General features: G+C 41.1%; 1 pseudogene; it reads right to left on the reverse strand.

Annotated features, from left to right (window-relative positions):
* Positions 1–2,090: 2,090 nt before the first annotated feature.
* LOC131516669 (E3 ubiquitin-protein ligase Itchy homolog) lies at positions 2,091–5,124 on the reverse strand (annotated as a pseudogene).
* Positions 5,125–17,099: the final 11,975 nt, after the last annotated feature.

Raw genomic sequence — 17,099 nt, forward strand, 5'->3', positions numbered from 1 at the left:
AATCATTTATGTCACCACAGACTATGCAGAATGATCTTAGCTGATTTCCTGTCAGGTTCTGAATAAGCCTTCTATCACCTAGCCTGATGACTCTTCCTCTGGCTTAAATTGTTTTTTAGGGAGTTTCTTGACTCCATTCCACATGTGAGCTGAACCTTCCCAGACAGACAGGGGATTGCCAGGCACAGGTGGAGTCCTAGATCCTGCAACAGGGGTTTAGGAGCCAAGGAATTATTTGATGCAAACTTTACTCCTTTGTCAAGAGATCAGAGGGGGCTTTGGGCCATGGCTAAAACCCAGTCACAGAAACTCAGTGTGGAATGTACTCAGTCAGCTAGAGAAGGTCCAGCAACTAGAGAAAAGATCAGAGTGACATACATACTGTTTGTAGAGAAATAGTACATGCCCTTCTAGTGGAAATGGAAAAGGCAAGATCCTTTCTGGGCAGTCACATGGAGTAGAGAAAGGGAACACATTTTGGAACCTGGATTCACCATTGGATGACCTGAGGGAAGTCACATAATCTCTCTGGGACACAGTTTCCTCATCTGTAAAATGGGTTTGATAGTACCTATCTCACAAGGTGCTTATAAAGATCTAATGAAGCAGGTGTCTTGCATGGTGCTTGGAAAGTAGGACACACCCAAAACAAATGCTGGTTTCCACTTCTTATTCCCCTGCCCAAAGCTCACATTAATCCCAGATCATTCTGGGTTCTACCACCCTCAGACCTGGACAAGTAAGGCTCTCCGAGGTCCTCAGAGGTGCCTTCCTCAGAGTTTTCTAAATCCCTCCCTGGTGGTTGTTGGCAGTGCTGTCCAGCTTGGACTTGGTTCCACAGAGCCCCAATCTCTGTTTTTACCTCTTTGAGGCACTCTGACTCCCCATAGCCACCCCTTCCTGACATGGGATTAACCAGATGCCCTGAGGAACTCTAGAACTCATATCTATGGGTTTGTCCCTGGGCAATGTGACCAGGATCAGATTCCTGGAAATGGCCTGGTGAACAGATTATTCCAGTTGGTCAAGGTGATAGTTCTTTGAGGCCTCCTGAAAGACTGAGCTGCCAGAGTAGTGTTGACATGCTGATTTCGGGTGATTCCAATTTATATTTAGACAGGGGCCCTGCAAAAAATATTTGCCCATGGGCTCTACAAAGTTTAAGTATGGCCCTGATTTTAGGAACCTGGAAATACTTGTCCCCACAAGTGGCTGGACTTACATGGGATTTATTAACATAGTAATTATTCATATGGTAGCTATAAAAATTATAAAATGTTTGGGCCCTAGAAAGGGCACCAATTTAAAACACTGCTTTTAAGTTAAAGCTCTAGTATCATCCTCTTTCCCTCCCCTGTCCACCATGGCCCTGTCTCTCTCATACTGTCACCAATTCTGCATGTCTCTCATATATAGCCTCTTCTGTCTATCCCTGTCTTAGTCCAGATCTCCAAGGTTCCCCCTTTCCCCTGGACTATTGCAGTGGCCTCATGGCTTCCAGGTTCTTCCCACACCATTCTGTCTCCCACACTGACCAGGAAGGAGGAAAAGCAAATATAAAAATGGGTTATTCTCTCTCTCTTTCTTTCTAAAAACAAATAAATAAACTTTAAAAAAAAAGTGGGGGACACCTGAGTGGCTCAGTCTGTTAAGCATCTGACTCTTGATTTTGGCTCAGGTCATAATCTCACAGTTTGTCAGTTGGAACCCTGCATCAGGCTCAGTGCTGACAGTGTGGATCCTTCTTGGGATTCTCTCTCTCCTCTGTCTCCATCCCTCCCCCTCTTGTGCACTCTCTCTCAAAAGAAATAAACTTAAAAAAAAATGTATTATCATTCATACCAGCACTATTCACAATAGCCAAAATGTGGAAACAACTGAAATGTCCACCAACTGATGAAGAGATAAACAAAATGTGGTATATCCATACAATGGAATATTATTCAGGCATAAAAAGAAGTATTGATCCATGCTTCAACATGCATGAATCTCAAGAACATATGCTAAGTAAAATAACCCAGCTAGGAAAGGGTACATATTATGTGGTTCCATTTACATGAAATCTCCAGAATAGGTAGCTTCATAGAGAAAATAGATCAGTGGTTGCCAGGAGTTGGGTTAGGGAGGAGTGGAGAGTGATGGCCTCCTTAATAAGTATGGAGTTTCTTTTTTTTGATTTTCCACACATGTATACAAAACTGTTGTTAAGGTAACAGTCTAGTGGAATAAGACAAGGCAGATTTCATTGCTGTGTTAAATCTCATGTTAAGTAAGTTTTGACTAGTCATTTGCAATCTGATTTCTGGAAACATGGAGTAGAAATCCAGAATCATTGGGAGATAAATCTCAATGATAACATTAATTTACTTACACTCAAATAACTCTCTAAACAGTCACAGCCCAATTTTACAACAAGATGTGCAACAAGCAGAGAAGGAAAAGGACAAACATTGCAAATAAGTTCTTGTCCTTTGGTGGCACAAGTTCTCGGAAGTTACTCTCATCCAAATCCTTCTGTTTCTTCAATAGCAAATAACAGCTTTTCCTTCAGTTGCTCATAGCTCTTGTAGGGTGGCAGGTCCAGGCCATTAAAACAGGTATGACTTCTGGGTAACCAGTTTTCTTTCCCAACTTTTTCAGTGCAGAATTTCTGTGGTCATTGCTCCCCATGAGGTCAGCAAATCCTCCAACTGGCAATCAGCAGATTCCAGTAACAAACTGCAGAAGTCTCACTCTCTTCTCATTATCAATTTCTTTAACAAACTGCCCAAACCACATAATTTGTTTGCTTGTCTTAGTGTAATGATGGTAGATGGCATGTCTTCGCCAGTCATTCAAATGAATCTCTTGCATTCCACGTAAAAGGACCTCTAATTCCTTTGTGTCAAAGTATTGCAAATATTTCCGGGAAGAATTTCATTAAAGCCCTCAGAGAAAGCTTGTGTCTGTTCTTCAACACCTCGAGACAACTTCCATTCAGCTGCCATTCTGATATATTCCTCTTCATTTTCTTCCATCACAAGAATATTGCCACCATTAGGTTTCAAATCATGACTCTTGATTTCACCTAAAATTTCTTTATTGACAGAGAAGTACATTTCCAAACCACGTTCCTCAATATTGTTTTCTTTAACCCAGATGAGAGAATTGTAAAATTCTGGATCAATAGATTCTAAATCCTTGAGTTCAAGTGGTTTGTTCAATATATGCTTATAGAATGGAAAAAGAAAAACCACTAAAAACCTGTGTCTATGAATTTCCCGTGGAACAAAGCCATGGCAATAAGCCTGCCAATAAAACAAAAATATTTCAGGTGATCTGGATTGATGTAAGAAGCAGGATTAATCTGCAAGCAGTAGTTATCCTTCCCTGCATTTTCAAACGGGCAATACATGGGGTTCAACACCTCGTTTGACAAAACAAAGAACCTCTCTCTTGCTACACCTCCATAATCTAAACCTTCTTTTCCTGGAAAAATCACCCACAAACGTCTTCGCAGATCTTGGGGATTGAAGCTCATTATCTGCTGAAAGGAATCTTCAAACAACGTTTTTCTTGTCCCTGTAGTCTTTATGTGCTGTGGCATCGCAAGTTGTTAACACCAGAACCAGAAATACTGAACATTTGCCTTGAAGTCCCGTACATAGGCTATCGGTGGTCTATTGTCTAGAGCAGATTTTCCAGTGCGGGGGTCAATATAGGTGGTTGTTCTTCTATTGTGGTCCACAAAATATGGAATTCCATCTACTGTGAATCTCATTTCCCAGCCTTCAGGTAAGAGCTTTTCATTTAATTTAACTTGACTTCTGGGGTCCTCCCATTGTGTAATACAAGAGTTGTGGTTGACGAAATATACTCTACCATTGCCGTCTGTTCTCTTCTCCCATCCAGGAGGCAGGGAAAGAACAGGATCAAATTCTTTATTTTGTGATGTAGTAAACAAATCCTGATTCCCATAAATGAATCTCTGGTTAAACTGCTGCATTGCTCCTTGAAGCTGACTACATTGGAGCTGCCACTGTTCACAGTTCCGGATGGATTCCAATGTTGGCCTCTGCCATGTTGTTGTTCTTGTGAAACTGTCAACATAATAAATATGTCCCATGTTGTCAACCCACTGTTCCCAGCCAGTAGGTAGAGTTTCTGGTCTATTCCACATTGTTCTTCTTTCAATAAGATCTATGTAGTAAACTCGCCCATGCTGGTCCACTCTCTGCTCCCAGCCAGATGGTAGGGGATCTTGAGGTACAGGATTTAATGGCCTAGGGCCTGAGCCTCCAGATATATTAAGAGAAATTATTAATCCAGATGTTGCTCCTTCAGATGTATTTATATTTGTTGGTGGCAGAGAGCCCATACTGGATCCATCATTTTCAGAAGTGGCAGATGGTGAACCATTGACAGATACTGGTCTACATGGGGTAAGTGGAGGTGGTCGTGAAGGTCTGGGAGGCCTAGAGGTTTAAAACCGCCATTTGAGAGTGATGGAGAATTATTCCCATTGACCTTCCTATTTTCACCAGTCCCTGAATCCTCAGGTTCATCTGATCCATTTGGATGTGTTTTTGCTTCATCCTTGGGTCTGGAGACATCATTAGTCTGTGAAACACATTCTGAACATGTAGTTTCACCATTGGTAACAACTTCAGACTCTAACTGCAGCCCATCAGGACAAACTGACAAGTCTCCTATTGTCTCTGTTGGCTCTTTGTCACCTACAAGCTGTAAAGTCACAACTACTTTCTCAAGTTTCATGTTGTTTGACTTTAAGGTTTCAAAGATATCTAATGCAGCAGTTCCCAACAAAACATCAGATTTCAGTGTCTGATGACTCCACACACGAAAATGTAATTTCCCTCCTCCAGCTGAGGCAAGTCTCTCCATTTGGGATCTGCGTCCCACTCCCCATATCTTTTCAAAAGTTATTCTTTCAGTTAACCCAGAAACCATAAAACAATATTTGTGGCCCATGGATGGATCCTGTGTTTGGCTCATATAGACTTTTTTCCCTTTTGAAGAAAAATGTACTTACTATAAGGAAAAATGAAAGATAAAAATCCATCCTTTTTAGTGTATAATTCCACAAGTTTTGACCAACACCTACATTTGTGTGCATACTAGCATCACAATCAAGAACACTGCCCTCACCCCCCTCCCCCAACTCCTCTGTGCCTCAGGCAAATATTCAGAAGGAGCCTGTACTCTCCATTCTCTGCAGTTCCTGCCACTCTATTTCCTATATCCCACTGCCTCAAGCATTTAGGTTACTTACTGAGGCCCCTGGATATTTGAGTCTGAAGTCCCTGGATTATTCCTCCTCTTTCCTACATCTTTTAGCCAATCCCCTCCTACTCATTCTTTCCTATCAACACCTAATCTCGCTCAGTTCCCCTCTGTTAAGGAAAAGCTCTCCTTTGGCCTCTCCAGATGCTACCCTTCCCTCACAACCAAACTTCTTAAAAGAGTTGTTATTTGGGGACCCCCTGGTCAAATTCCCCCTTATTAGCTCAAAGTTCTCCTGATACTCACTGTATAGGTAAGACGTTTTTTCTATTTCTTTGGGGAAAAAAACCAAAAAAACAAAAGCAAGTTATACCAAGATAACTGTGTCTTTCTCAGATGGCAAATTTTTCATGTTGCCCCCAATGGAACATATAACACTGTTTCAGAATTTTGATAAGACATTTTTACCCAAATCATGCCAACTTGTTCTCTTATGTTAAAATTATAAATAGTGAAAGACCTGCCCACTGACGTGGGCTCAAGTGGGGGAATAGGTTCAGATTCAATGTTATATCTACAAATAATTTCTGCTTCCACTGTCTCTCTGAAAAAATCACCCAGTATGAGAAACCCTGTGTCTTTTCTCCCATAAAATGAGAGATCTGGATTGACTTGCATATTTGGAAAAGAAAAGAGAGAGAGAGAAAAAAAGCTAATCCTTCCATCTCATTCACAGAGGGTTGAAACAAAGGTGGGTAATACTTAAATGTTACTGAATATTGTTTTGAGTGAAAAATAAAGGAACAGTGAAAAAATTCTCAACTGGCCTCTGATTCTTGTTGTTCTGAAATTCTCCCTTCACTGGATATTTTTAAAAGAATGAAAGGAATGCCTGGGTGGCTTTGTTGGTTAGGCCACCAAAGACCTTGATCTCAGCTCAGGTCTTGACCTTAGTTGTGAGTTTGAGCCCCATGTTGGGCTCTATGATGGCTGTGGAGCCTACTTAAAAAGAAAGAAAGAAAAGAAAAGAATGAAAAGGAAACCTGGCACAAGGGAAGTCCATCCCAACTCTGTCCACATTCACTGGATCCATTTCCTCACCTGCCAGGCAGTCCTCTGCTCTCTCCAATATCTTCTCTTCTTCCACCATCTCGCTGTCAAAATCTTTCTCCTGAAGGTCCAATTGTCTCCATACCACAAGCTGATGGACACTTTTCAGACTTCATGTTACTTGATGGCTTAGCAGCACTGCATACTGGTACGCATCTCCTTTTTCTTGAGACACCCTTTCTCTTTGGCTTCTTGGGATAACCACTTCCTGCTTTTCCTGCTACCTCTCTGGCTGCTGTTCAGCCTCCATGGGCATCTTCCTCCTCTACCCACCCTTTAAATGATGGTGTTCCTCAAAGATTCATTCTAGGTGCTCTTCTCACTCTACAATCTTTCCCACGTGCACACATCCAAACCCTCAGCTCCAATGAGTGTTTTCTTGTCTCACATCCAGACTTCTCCTCAAAGCTCCAAATTCATCTGTTCAACAGCCTAATTAGCCTCTCTGTTAAATGTCTAAAGAGCATCTCAAACTCAATCACAAATCCTGAGCCTGACCCCTATTCTGACCCTGCAAACTTGGTCCTCATCCAGTGTTTCCTATTTGAAGAACAGCACCACTACCTACCCAGAAGCATGAAGCCAGAACCTTTGGACTCTTATCTCCTTCTCCCTCACTCCACATATCTAATCAATCACCATAGCCTGTCAGTTTTATTTTTAAATTTTGTTCAAATTCAAGTTAGCTAACATACAGTGTAATAATGATATCCAGGAGTAGAATTTAGTGATTCATCATTTACATATAATACCCAGTGCTCATCCCAACAAGTGCCCTCCTTAACGCCCATCACACTTTTTCTCCACCCCCATCAAACCTTAGTTTGTTCTATATATTTAAGAGTCTTTTATGGTTTTTCTCCCTCTCTCTTTTCATCTTATTTTTCCTTCCCTTCCCCAATGTTCATCTGTTTCGTTTCTTAAATTCCACATATGAGTGAAATTGTATATTTAATTTTCTCAGACTGATTTATTTCGCTTAGCATGATACACTCTAGTTTCATCATCATTGTTGCAAATGGCAAGATTTCATTCTTTTTGATCGCCAACTAATGTTTCAATATGTGTGTGTGTATACACACACACACACACACACACACATACATACGCACATTTTCTTTTTCCACTTGTCAGTCAATGGACATTTGGACTCTTTCCATAAGTTGGTTATTGTTGATTGTGGCCTGTCAATTTTACCTTCTAACACCTTTAGTGTCTTCCGCTGAGAACATCTTTAATGTCACTACCCTGGTCCAGGTCTCCATCATTTCTCTCCTATCACATCAGCAGTCTCCTAATGGGTCTCCTCCCATCCACTTTGCTCACCTCTGACATTGCACCTCCACCCTAAAGTCAGAAAGATCTTTTTAAACACAAATATGACATTTTAATACCCTACTTAAAACCCTTAATGGTTTCCCATTGCCATAATCCCAAAACAAAATCTCTGGCCTTCATTTCATACTATGTTCCCCTATGTTCAGTCACACTGACCTTCTCTCAGAAATATTAGGGGACTCATACCTGCTTCTTCGCACCTCAGGGTGTTTATATGGTTGTTCCCTTTGCAAGCAACACTTCTTACCATTCAGCATCATCTTCTCACACTTAGAATTTCCAGTTAAGTTATAAAACAAAGTCAAAGATCTTTACCCACAGGAGCCTTCCTGTCCCCACCATCCACCCTTCCCCAAACTGACCAGGCCCTCTTGAAATATGGTTTTAGAACAGTCTTTACTTGGTCAGTTGGAGCTAAGTAATTAGTTATGACATGTCTGTCTCCCTTGGTAGAATATAAACTCCATGATTACAGGAACTATGTCTGTTATTTACTATTCCACCTTCAGAATCTAGTTGAGAGCCATGCTCATGGAAGCTCTCAATAAAAATTTTTGTTGAATGAATCCATAAAAGACTTTCTTTGTCTAAACTTTTAGAGGCTCATCCTAAAAGGAGTCACTCCAGATACTACTTAGAGTCACAGAATTCCACCTGGGAAATAGCAGCAGCTCCTAGCAATTTGTTGCTTGAGTCTCCAGTGGATACAGGCTTGGATACAAACACTCTTCACTAGTAAACATATGTCTCCTCTTGGGATTAACAACCATATGTCCTCCCTGGGTTTAGTTAGGAAAATCACTACTGTTTCTAAGTAAACTTTGGAATTCATAGTGCTGCTTATTTGAGAAGCAGCTAGGTCCCAAATCAGTGCCTGTAATTAATTTAAAATTGCTACTTTCTCAGGCCTACTATGTCTTCATAAGATGCATCTCTTTCAGTCCAAAGCCCAGAGACACTCACTGAACCTCTGTTGCTCTGAAAAATGGCTATCTGTCGCTTTGAGTTGCTCTCCAAGGGAATTCCCTAACATAGATTCTGGGTATACCATGTAAACCACATTTCCTGTCATATCACCCCAAATGCACATTTCTAATTTGATGGAAGTCTGTTTAATTGTCTTCACAGAGCCTAGAACAGTGCCTGGCAGGTGACAGGTGCTCAATAAATCTTTGTGGATGAACAAATGAAATTCATGGGAGTAATTATCAAGGAAGTCATCCAGAAGAAAGGAATGTTTAAGCTAGAGTTCTGAAGAAAGAGGAAGAGTTGGCTAGGAGAACAGAAGACGGGAGAATATTCCAGGAAGATGCACGTGAGGTGTTGGGCAGGGAGAAAACAGATGTGCCCAAGGAAGCAGGGAACCTCAGAGGAAATCCCAAACTCCTAACCATAGTTTACATGGCCACTGGGGCTTGGCACCTCCTTCTTCTCTGACCCTCCCTCTAGTCTTCCCCCCACCAACCTCACCCCTCTCATATTGGCTGCCTTTTCCTCCAACAGATGCTTGGCAAATATTTGTTAAATGAATGGCTGCAGCAGAGAGAGAACGAGGAAAAGAAAAGCAGAGTTGGAACATGCAAGACCGTTTTATGTCTTTTGGATCTTACTCTAAGAGGAATAAGAAGGTACAAAAGAATTTAAGCAAGGATCTGACCTGGTAATCTTTGCTTTTCTGAAAGATTACTCTAGCTGTTGGATGGTGTAGGGGTCATGTGGGTTCAAAACAAGGCAAAGGGAGGCCAGTTCAGAAGTGGAGTGGTCCAGGAGAGGTGATAGTGAACTGGCCTAGTGGTGGGTGGGGTCAAAATAAAAAGAAGTGGAGGAAATTAGATTAAGTTCAGCCTGAAGAAGTAACAAATTTGGTTGTAGCATAATTGACAGGATTAACACATCTAAAAAAGAACAAAACTATTTCTGGCCAGACAAGCTCATGAGGCTTGTTGTTGGTAGCAGAATGGCATTGCCTCCACCCTAGGTTTTAGATGTTTAGGCAAAATTCCTCCATTACTCTTCTTCTGTCATTTTCTTTTCTTTTCTTATTTATTTTGAAAGAGAGAGAGAGCACCCAGTCAGAGAAGGGGCAGAAAGAGAAGGAAAGACAGAATCCCAAGCAGGCTTCGTGCTATCAGCACAGAGCCCAATGTGGGGCTTGCACTCACACACCATGAGATCTTGACCTGAGCCAAAAGCAAGAGTCAGACACTTAACCAACTGAACCACCCAGGTACCCCTTACTCCATCGTTTTCAAGGGGCAGAGGAATATCCTGGGAAAAAAGGTATTAGGAGACCAACCATGAGATTTCCCTTTGGATGTTTATTCATTAAAACAAGTTTGATGGCCTGGGTGGTCCAGACTAGGTCAGACAGGTAGGCAGGGCCACGATGGGTGCAACTCACCACCAGGAAGGGGCTGTCTGGATGAGAACCCAAGACTCTACAGCAGGGCCTCCAGGGCTGACCAGGCAGTGGTTGTGGCTGATTTTATTACCCCCTCCTACCACACCCTTCCAGCTGTATAGCTAAATGCCTCTGCAATTCTCCCTGGCTTGTGGAGTTGGTCAAGATTCTCTAGCCTGGCAGAACCATTCAACCCATCCTTGAAATCCTGCAGCTGAGTTCCCATTCTCCAAGCAGGCACCACCTGTCAAGAGAGCAGGGCCGATTTGTGAACGAAAGCAAGAAACCCTGGGGACTTCTGAGGGGAGGAGACCTAGTACTTCTGGGGATTGGATCCCAGGAATTACTTGACTTCCAGCTGATTTCATAGGGGAAGGATTGGTGTTGTAATTGAGATATCATAGAAAATGAGCTTTATTTTGCAGATGACTCAGCCTGTGTTCAGATAGAATAATCCAAGTGACACATCGGAGACTGGGAGCCTAGAGGGGAAGAAAAAGTATACATGTGATTATTTTAAGTGTGATGAGTGCTGAAAAGGAGAAGCTAAGTGTTCCAAGAGAGTAAATATGGGGTCTCAGTTAATTAGAAAAAGCTTCTGTGGTGAAGTGACATTTCAGCTGAGGTCTGGAGAGGGGGTATAAAGTGTGACCAGGAAGGACATGGCTTGAGGAGCGACTTTAATTTGGGAACTGAAGAATTGGTTAAGCCAAGAAAAGATCAGCAGGCAAATGAGAGGAAGAATCGGGGGCAATACTGTTGGAGACGTGGTGAGGGTAGAATGTGGCAGCAGAACATGTGAAGGATGTTAAGACTTTGGACTCTGGAGCAATGCAAGCCATAGGTGAGTCGGAAGCAGGGGTATAACCTAATCAGGTCATATACGATGTTTTCAATCCCCCTGAGATTAATCAAGCCAGGAGCAATAACAAGGCTGAGTGAGAATGAGCTAGACTAGGCTATGGCAAATTCTCCATGCCATGAATGACTCTTTGGGGAGCTTAGCACATCTTGACACATTCCTTCATTCAGCGTGACTCTCACATTCTAAAGGATCATAAACCAAATCTTGACTATATTGGGTATTTGCCTTTTAGGGAAAAATCTATACACAGAATATAATATATAATCAGTCAACGAACACAATTTCCAATATCATGATGACTATTGTTAACTTAATCAACTGATTCTAACATAATTGAAAAATTAGTTGCCCAATGTAGCTGCTTAGCTAGATTCCAGGTGGGTATGACAATCATGTATAAGAAGCTGATGTAGGTGATGGTATGAAAAAAGCTAGGGAAAAATCAAAAGCTCAATTTGATCAGAGATGTTTAGTTTTTAAAACTAATCTCTTGAAGCTATAAAACTATACTTTCTAAAGCAGTGCGGGAAAACAGCTTTGTTATTTACAATTTTGAAACTCTCAAGCCTCTCTTTCGTTTTTTCCTTACTAAAAACAATTGCTTTACAAAGCGAGTTTGGTTTGCAGCAGGCAATTCCACTGCCTGTTTTAGAAGCCCTGGCTTTCCCCACTTGCCCCTTTTGCTCGTACTGTGACTTTGGCCTGGAGTCCCTTTCCCATATCATCTTTCTCCCTAAAATCCCTTCATCTGTCTGTGGCTATTCACAGATCACAAAGCCTTGCTAGAACTCCTCCCTAGAAGATCTCCACTGTTTTGAGCCTACAAAGAGCAGTTTCCTTTGTAGAGGATATTTGTGTGTGTGTTTTGTCTTCTCCAATAGATTCTAAGCTCCTTTGGGTTAAAGACCATCTTCTAACCTCTGTGTACCTCAAAACTTCCCATATGGTGCCATCAGTATTCCAGTCACTCAATACTTGTAAAGTGAAGGAGGGAAGGCATCAAAGTAACAGTGAAAACTGGGACACTCAGTTATAATGAGGCTCTTAGGCTGACCAAATGAAATTTGTTTGGTTAACCTGGATAGTAATATTATGATTATTTTTGGAGAAACCTCTCTTCTCATCTAAGCCCCCAAATAAGTGAGTGAGTGACTGAGTGAGTGAGTAAGTAAGTAAGTAACCAAGTAAGTAAGTAAGTAAATAAAACGTGAGATGTAAAAGCCTATTTTTGTAAGGCCAAAGTCATTGCATTGTTAAAGCTACAGTTTCAAATAGGATGGCAAACTGTTTTTTTATGGAAATTCTCACTTTAAACAGATCCTGTCTTCAATATACGGTGTGATTACTACTATGGAAAAAACCCCACTTCAGCATAGATAAAATAACAGGAAGGAAATTTATCAAAATGTATACTACCCTCCCCCACTAAAAAAATCTATTTTCAAAATAGCTTCAATATGAATTAGGACTTTTATTGCAGATTTTTTTTTTAATTCTGCCTTCCTCATAAGAGCATGTAGTTCTAATACAAGAGATTCTTGCACCAGTAACCAAAGTTTTGTGGGGTTTTTTGAGAAAATAAAGTCCCTGGGATATTCAGTAAACACTTGGTAATGAGCAAGTTTGATGCATCCAATTGCGAACCATTTCCTAAACACATTCAACACATTTAAAAAAGCAGAGGATGTGACAGAAAGGTTTGGTTACAGTAGGTGTGGGAATTTTTGATGAATCATACAGATTAACCCAGGGAATTAGGCACCTCTTACATACCTTTGACAGTGATCCGTGAATGAGTAAATAGCTTTATGTTTTCTCTGCATCACTATTCTTTCACCAAACCAAATTATTCCTTCAGGAGTGTTGACTGAATACTTATGCTTCTCTCTTTACACAGTGAATCTGGTAAAATATACTTGTCCAGATTTCTAGTCATGGTCCTCCTACCCCTTTGCTCACCTTCTCTTAAAAATGTTTTTTTCCTTTTGATTAAAAACATCTTACCCTCCAACCATGAAGTTTTGTTTTTTTTTTGATTCAGAAAAGTATAAATAAGGAAATCACAATCATTCACGATCTCACTGCTTTCGAACCATCACAGTTTATATTTTCTTCCATCTTTTAAAAATGGGTCCATCTCGGGGCACCTGGGTGGCTCGGGTAGTTAAGCATCCAACTTTGGTTCAGGTCATGATCTTGTGGTTTGTGGGTTCAAGCCCTGCATCCGGCTCTGTGCTGAGAGTTCAGAGCCTGGAGCCCGCTTTGAATTCTGTGTCTCCCTCTCTCTCTGCCCCTCCCCCACTTGGCGCTCACTGTCTCTCTTTCTCTCTCTCTCTCTCAAAAATAAACATTAAAAAATAATAAACAAATATAAAAATGGTTCTATCTGTATAAATAACATTTTTTACACCATTGAGATAAGCTGCTCTGTTTTTCTACCCTCCTTTCCAACCCTGCCCTCTCCCCCCCCCCCCCCCCCCCCAGTTAACACTGTATTACAGGCATTTCCCTTTGTCACTGGAAACTTAATCAACTTCAGTTTTAATCAATGGCATTGTAGTAGTTCACCATGTCAATATGCTTCGTTTTTTAAGATGTGAAGTTCTCTGGGTCCTAACGGACTGTTCAAACCCGTTTTTGTGACCATTGGTGAATGACCTTTCTGCAGGCAGCTCTGTTCCTTACCCATCCCCATCTGGACACTGACTATCTGTCAGTGCCTGACACCAGACTGAGTGGGCTTAGAGTGAATTGGGTCCCAAGACTTGAAGTGACAGAGGTGCAAAGGGACAGATCCAAACCAAACTTTGCCTTCCGTATCACTTGAGTCTTCTCAGCTTAAAAAGGAGGCCACAGAAACAAATCCCTCAGCAATTTTTAAAAAGGCTTAGGGCAGAAGCTCTTTTCCTTATGTGAAGATGCACCCGGAACAACGGGGAAATTAAGAGCAGGAGGAGTCCTAGGAGGAGGAGGAAATGGCAGCCCCACCCTACCGACTCAGGATGGGAGAAAAGATTCTAGGAGGATGTCTGTAAATGCTCAGAGATGCAATTAGATCTGGAATCTGAATACTGATTAGTTGGAGGGCCTTGGAAGACAGAAGTAGGAGGGAGATGGATCAGAGTGAGTACCGGGAATCTGACTTTTCAGAGGTGCTGAATTAAGAGAGGGGAGACATTTGGAGAAGGGTGGGGGGAGGGGTGGTGGATGAATGGAAGAGACAGGAGAACCTAAATTGAAGGTGATAGTTCATTTTGTTATCTGGCTCCTTCCTCCCATTTCCCCACCTTCATTTGGACAGTGGGACACAAATCGTAGAACCATTCATTTTCTTATGAAGGGATTCAGCTTAACCCTGACACTGTAGACAATCTTTTCTTTAACATCTTGTGACTAGAATGGGCTTGGGAAGTCTGAGGAAGCCCAGAAAGACCTTGACCTTTACCACCGGAGGCCCTTGGTGCTTGGGAAGCCATTTCTTGGCTAATCCTGCAGCTGTGGGAGGACCATCTCTTAGATCCTAGACCTTTCTCCTGGCCTCGCTTCTCCTGTGGCTCTCGGCTCCCCTTGGAGAGCTGCTGCTGCTGCCCTCTTAGCTCAGGCTCCTCTTTGGGTCCCCTTAGTGAAAACAACACTCCAGTCTGGCAGACACTCAGGGCCTGCTGGGAGAGGACACCAAACATGGATTATGTACTTCTTAAAATTGTGTCCAAAATTATATATCACAGAAACTACTAAAGATTATAGACGTACATGGTATTTTAACACAAGCCAGAGTTTAATACAGAAGTCTCAAGACACTTGTTTGTATGCTAGATTCCAGGGTGTTTTTGTGCCAGAGTCTAGGGTATTTTTTCCCCTTGGTTATCCCCAACCTAAGCCTAAATGTTATATTATCTTTTTTTAAAGTACACTTTAATAAAACAATACACAAAAAAATATACACTTGTTGAAGAATGTTCAGATATTATAATTAAAAAAAAAAAAGGCCAAGTCCCCCGTATGTACTCCCAATCCTGCTCCTTCCTCACAGGAGAGAACTGTTAACAATGTGGCTAACTGCTTCCAAATCATACTAGATTATATAGAATTCTTTGTTTTATTCTAGTGAGATTATATGATACATATTATCCAATGACTTGCTTTCTTAAAAACTTATTCGTATATCTTGGAAATCTTTGCATGCCAGTGCATATTGGTCAATCAAAAATTTCAAACAAATTATAATTTTCCATTCACAGCATATAAATGCAACTTATTTAATAAATTTATTGATTTGTTTAATTTGTTACTATGCCTTATTCGTGGACATTTAGATTGTTTCCAGTGTTTTGTTCTTATGAATAATACTGCAATGAACATCCCTGCTGATGTAACTTGGCGTATGTGTGCCAGTATGTTTTACATGAAAGATTTTTTTTAAGTTTATTTATTTATTTTGAAAGAGAGACAGAGAGAGAGCACACATGCAGATGGAGGAGGGGCAGAGAGAGAGAATCCCAAGAAGACTCCGTGTTGTCAGCCCGAGCCCAACACGGGGCTTGATCTCACGAAATGTGGGATCATGACCTGAGCTGAAATCAAGGGGCAGATGCTCAACCAATGGAGCCACCCAGACACCCCTATATGAAAGATTTCTAGAAGAGCTGTTAGATCCAAGACAATAGCCACTTTAAGTTTTTGGTTGATCTTGTAGGGGAGGGAAAACTTAACTTTTTTTCCTTCTACCAATTAGGTTCATTGGCTGAGGACCTATAATTAGACTGATAAAAGAAACAGAAAACAAACAAAAGTATATTAACATGTGCATTGCACTTACACGTGCACATGTTACAGAGAAGTGACAAGACAAAGGAAATGGATTTTGAGTCACTAGGGCAGCAAATTGTAGGAGGGTAAACATAGGGGGGGAAACTAGTGGAAGAGAAAGGCCAGTTAATAATTTCTTATGTAGATTTCTCTGGTGCCATCTCTGGGCTGATGAGGGTCTAGAGCTGTCTCTGGTGATGAACTTCTGCCCTTTATGGTAGACAGGGCAGGAGGGACACATTTATAAATTTATGTCCTGCTTTTAAGCAAATAGGGAAAGTGCTGAGAGCTTTTCTTATATCTGCTTCTCAAGTGCCTTCAGCTCAAAATAATCTCTATGCCAAAGTGGCATATTTGGGGATGGCATTTTCTTCTACTCTTTAGTATCAATCAATTTCCTCCAAAAAGTCTATATGAATTTACATTCCCACCATCAATGTATGAGACTGTCCACTTCCATATATAACTTCACAGAATACACTATTATTATTCTTTTAAATATTTTTGAATGGATCAAAGATAAGATCTCATTATTGTTATAGTTTGCATTTCTCTGAAGACTTCTTAATATTTATAGCAACTTTTACATATTATGGATATTAATCCTTTGTTACATTTGCTGCAAAGGACCTAATGATTTAACCTGGGTAGCCATTCTGGGAACACTTCTCTTTTGCCAGCAGCTATTTGAATTGCTGAGTACTAGCTGTTAACAATCACACAACACAGCTACTCATGTAGATATCATTAAAGGAAAATAATGTTTCAAAGAAAGGACTTAGTGGTACATAATTAACTGACAAATAAGGGTTCAGAGTCTGAGAAATTGCAGAGAAGAGAGAGACACAGGTGGACCCTGAAACCGGTTCTGATCTCACCTGCTGACATTTTAGGATGAGGAGGTTGGGATGAATATGTGGTTTTCATCGTGTTCTTTAGACAGGTAGGGCTCTACAGAGAAGCCAGAGGGACTCCTCCCCCACCTCTTTCACCAGAGCAGCTCCTCTTAGAAGCTTTATGCATTTGAATAGAGCAGGATATTCACTTATGAGGGGGGAAAAAAAAGTGAAAACCTCTAGACCGTCACCACAAGCCAGAGGTTAAAAGCTAGGCTCTGCAGTCAAACTGTCTATGTTTGAACGACAATTTTGCCACTTATTATAGGTGACACCTACCTAGTTAACTTAATCTCACTGATCCTCTGTCAGCTCACCTATAATATGGAGTTAATAACATCTTGTTGGGTAGTTATAGGGATAGAAGGACACAATGTATATAAAGCCTGGGGCTTACAGACACTTAGTAAATATTACCCAGCTATAAAACTATTGCTACCGGTGCTAGGATATCTCC

Source organism: Neofelis nebulosa, chromosome 7 (assembly GCF_028018385.1).
Source record: "Neofelis nebulosa isolate mNeoNeb1 chromosome 7, mNeoNeb1.pri, whole genome shotgun sequence".
In the NCBI taxonomy this organism is placed as follows: Eukaryota; Metazoa; Chordata; class Mammalia; order Carnivora; family Felidae; genus Neofelis; species Neofelis nebulosa.